The following is a 4,985-nucleotide window of genomic DNA, read 5'->3' as shown; positions in this document are numbered from 1 at the left end:
TGGCTTTCGGTCAAGATGAAGAAGTCAGAAGCAAAGTTTCTACTCTAAGGTTTAATGAGAAAAAGTGATTCTGTGGGTTGGTGAAGCTCAAGGCTCAAGGTGTTGACCTTGGAAGAAGAACCCAGCAACATGCAAGGAGATAAAAAGAGGTTTGCTGTTCATTCAGAAACCAAGGAGAGAAAACCAGAGTGTGAGAACAGTGTCCTGAAAAGGAGTTCCTCTACTTGGATAATGCTTACTTTTAAAGAAGCATTCGGCCAATACTGAAGAACTGTATCTGAGGTTTGCAAATCTGATTTTGCACATAGCAAAGAGGCTGCTGATGAAGTCAATCTCCTTCATGTTTTACTGATTGTAATGTACTTTTCAATGTTTATCATTCTGTAATTTCTAGTGAGAAAAGGCATTGTGAGAAAACTCAAGTAAATGCCATGAGTGGAAAAAGGCTGAGTGAAACACTTGAGAGAAAAGTCTAGAGTTATTTTTAGATTTCTTTAGGTATTTTTATGTCTTGTATCTTGTACCTATGAGGTACCCCTTTCTTAGTTGGGTTAGCACTAAGAGTGAATAGTTAGGTATTAGCATAGCCAATGTCAAGTTAGGTTAGAACTTGAGTGTGAAAGGATTGTGTCAATCCTGTGAAATTGGTGTATGTAATACTGTTAACTATAGTGAAATTCTTCCATAGTTGTGGAGGAGACTGGATGTAGGTTGCATAGAACAAGGCAACCGAACCAGGATACATGCTGGTGTTAGCTTTTTCTTCTCTGCCATGTTCTGTTTTCTGATATTCATGAGACAAAAATAAATTGTCTCATAAATTTCCGCTGCTGAGTTCAAACAGAATGAGAATTGTAATTTTGTCTAAAAAGGGTCATAACAGCAACTAAAAAGAAGGCATAGATTCAACCCCCTTCTCTAAGCCTACCACAACCTTCACAGATGCTTACACATTTTTTGATTTATGATTTTATCCATTGAGATATAAATTAAACTATTTTAACAGTTCAGATAGACGTATTAAAAGTTAACGTGGATATCAAACAGTAAAGTTTACTGAGTGCAAGCAACCGATTGAAAATTTTTTCTAAATTATTTAAAATCCTAGTGTACCCAGCATAAAATCCACGTCCAAAAATGGCGTAAATTGTTAAAATAAACATATGAATATATATAAAAAAATATGCATGTACCTATAAATACTTTTATATATTTAAGGCACAAATTATTCATATGTATTTGTGTATAATAATAATAATTAAAGTCTAGGAAATAAGCTACAATATAATATAAGCCAACTCTCTCTTGTTATTATTGTAATATCTCTAAAATCGAAATATTAACTAATCCAGCAAACGAAAAAGAAAACAATAAACATAAACAAAATATAATGCCTAGGTCACTAGAAAGTTTATATACTCACGAAAAAATCAAAGACCAAAAAAATAAAAGAAGGAAATATAAATGATCATTTGTACTCATGAAAGATAAAAACGCTGACATATGTACTCACACTAAATCGAAACTAAATTTGTATCCATGTAAGATGCCCTCCGTGTGACAAAAGTACTCTGTCTTTGGAGGGTTAGAGTGCCACCTAGAGTACTTTTGTCACACAGAGAACATCTTGCATGAGTACAAGTTTAGTTTCAATCTAGTGTGAATACATATGTTAGTATTTTCATCTTTTATGGATATAAATGGTCATTTATTCATTTAATTTCATGGAAAATCATCAAGATCACGTTAGTGATTATCATTCAACTTTTTAAGATTTTCAAAGGCTTTAATTTTGATTCTATACTCAATGACATTAGATCCTTCAACATGAGTGAGACTGCAATCTTCATTCAATTACCATCATCGACCTAATAAAATATTATCATTTAGACATTAGGCTTAACTACCTAAATATAAAAAAAAGAGTGAGGGAAAAATTAGAATGTATAATATTATCCTGAGTCCCGCTAGGTGTAAGAACCAGATTTTTCACGAATAAAATTATTTAAAGGCCCAAATTAAATTCCGGAAATTTAGGATGAGAATTTGGGGATTTAAATATGATTTTTGGACTCAGTAGATTTTTCTGAGTTAGAAAATGTGTTTTCTGTGAAAAGCCACGAACCGACAGTCAAATCAGTTGAACCGGTTCAAGTCTGCTCGGTGCTGCGCGAGAAGCAGTGAAAACAGCCGAAAACCTTAGAAAAGTATTAGAGATGAAAAATCGGGCGTTAATTTTAAAGGTTTGGCCCAAAGTTGGGCCAAACGGACTAAAAATGCTAACGGGTTGGATCGGGTCCAAGTTGGGCCCAAGCCTAACATATAAAAGGGTTCATTAAGTGAACCCATCATCCACAACACACTCACTAGCACACACCACCAGCTGAGAAGAGAAGGAGAAGGGAGACTCCATTAACACTATTCAGATAGAGCTTCTCAAGCTCATATCTTGAGCTACAGAGCTCCGATCGCCGCACCGTTTGTGGCTACACGTTCCTTGTGAAGAGCTCTACAAAACCCATCCAAGAAACTCTTGAGATAATCACGAAATATTCCTAGTTTCTCTCTTCAAAGTTTCGAGTTTTTAGGGTTTTGGCTAAGTGAGGTTTTGTGATTTTTGGGTGTTTAGGTACACTCTAACCTTTGATTGATGTTGGTTTTGGCTTTCAAAACTGTTGGGCAAGGTAAGAGGTATTGAAACTCTTGTAAAATTTCAATTATAATGAGCCCTAGGTTGATTTATGATGGTTTATGTACATATAGCTTGTTTATGGTGATGTTTGGAGCTTGTTGACGCTTGTTGGAGATTCTTGGTGGTATAGATTGTGCTTGAAAGCTTGTCTTGGGCTCAATTTGAGGTTTTGGTGCATATTGGGAATCGGCCAAGGTATGGTTTCGGTTTCCTCTATGTAGTATATAATATTCATGGACACTTAGGCTAGTGACCCATAGGATAGGTTTGAATTAAAAATGGTTGATGAGTATTGAATGTGGTTGTATGTTGATTTATGATGGATTGATGGTTGTTGAGTTTGATTATGATGATTAATAATGATATGATAAGGATGAATGAATTGTGAGGTTGAGAAGTAGATTGTATTAGTATATATGATGATAATGTTGATGATTTGGTAAGGTAGTTGGAAAAGTATTAATGGGAATTGATTATAATGTGATTTATTGATGTGGAAGTTGAGGATGATGAATGGTAAAGGAAATTGTGTTGTGCTTGGTATTATATGATATAAAGGGTTAATATTGATGAGAAATGAAGTTTGGAATGGTTTTGGTTGCGTTTTATGAGAAAATGAGGTAATGGTGAAATTAGGTAAACGTTGGTTTTTGGTGAACTTTGTCTGATCATAACTTTTGTCTCTATTTTCAAAATTGAGTGAAATTTGTTTAGAATTAAAGATCTTTGAAAATCCTTTAAATTGATACAAAGTTTGTGAAATTTGAAATTTTGTAGAAGAAGTTATGATCATTCAAAGTTGGTGTTAAAAATCTGAAATTATGCAAGGTTGCAGAATTTCATGATTTCTGATATATGCGGACGCACACCCTTGTGCGGGTGCACACCCTATGGAAATTTTGACCTGTGCGGACGCACACACCTGTGCGCACGCACAGGTAGGGAAGTGCGTTCTGTTTGCCGCGCTAGCACAGCTTTTACGCGCACATATCTAATGGAAAATTTCTACCTATGCGGATGCACAGGCTTGTGCGGACACACACGTTGGGAAGGCCAATCTGTTGGGGGCGCTAGCACAGGTTGTGCGAGTGAGCAGATTCTGAAAGTTTTGCCACCTGTGCGTACGCACACCCCTGTGCGGCCGCATACGTCCTGTTTCACAAATTTACTTATTTTCAACTATTCTACCTTTCTAACAAGGTTGTAAGCTTCTCTAACACCATTTTAGGACTCTTGGGACTAGTTTTAGACATTTAAATTATTGGAAAAGATTTTAGAGGTTTTAGATGATATTATTTGGAAAACTTAGAAAACGGAGGCCTAGGTTTCTGATGTGTTGAGAATGGTTTGAAGTTATGTGAATGATGAGTGATATATGAGATGAGGAATGATGAACTTTTGATATTTGAAAACTGAGTTACGAATGGGCAGTGATTGAGATGAGTGGAGGACTCTGAAGGAGATGCTGGATCCATCCATACTGAAAATGTTTTCTGAAAAACCACTGAATTACCGATTTGTACTAAGATTATGAGACGTATGCGCCCGGCAGGGACGGTGGTTAATCCCGCCTGTCGAGGTAGCGGCAGCGGCGTAAGGGCGGTGGTTCGTCCCGCTTGCGCTTAGATGTGAGGTCTGTGGCAAGAGTATCCCGCTCGCATCCCTTTGGATCAATAGGGCGTACAGGCGCCGGTACCTAGATAGTGATCCGGGCACTATATCTCGGGGGTTCCCATAAAATGATTTCGAAGGGCAACATCTCAATGGAGATGTGTCGAGTTGGCAGTTGAACCGACAATGTGATATCACAGCCAGTAGGGCAGGCATTCATCATATGCATTTTCTATCTGCTTGTATGCTTTGTTTACTTGTAATGGCTTGCCTAATTGAATAACATGCTTACTTGCTGTCTGAATTATTTACCTTATATGCTTCTACTTGTGCTTTACTTGCATTGTATATTACCTGTGTTTTTCTACTGGGATTAAGGAGGTTCGAAAGGTGATGGCGATGGGATTGCATAGAGGATCGGTTGGTGAAGGTTGTGGGACAGCAGTGTTTGGTTAGAGTAGAAATTCCCTAAGATAGATGACTTGGTTTATTTAAGTTAATGTTGGTATAATTATGCTTATTTGTTTTAGAATGCTTTAAGCTTGAATCTTGTGATGGATATGGAGCTTAGGATTGCCTTTGGCGTCCCGGAGTCTTATATCCTACATCACTGGGCACTGTTACCATACTAAGAACCTCCGGTTATCATACCATATTTCTGTTGTGTTTTTCAAATGCAGGT

The sequence above is a fragment of the Arachis duranensis genome, chromosome 9 (assembly GCF_000817695.3).
Source record: "Arachis duranensis cultivar V14167 chromosome 9, aradu.V14167.gnm2.J7QH, whole genome shotgun sequence".
NCBI classification, from domain to species: domain Eukaryota; kingdom Viridiplantae; phylum Streptophyta; class Magnoliopsida; order Fabales; family Fabaceae; genus Arachis; species Arachis duranensis.
The sequence above is the reverse complement of the archived record's forward strand: the minus strand, read 5'-3'. Positions refer to the sequence as shown.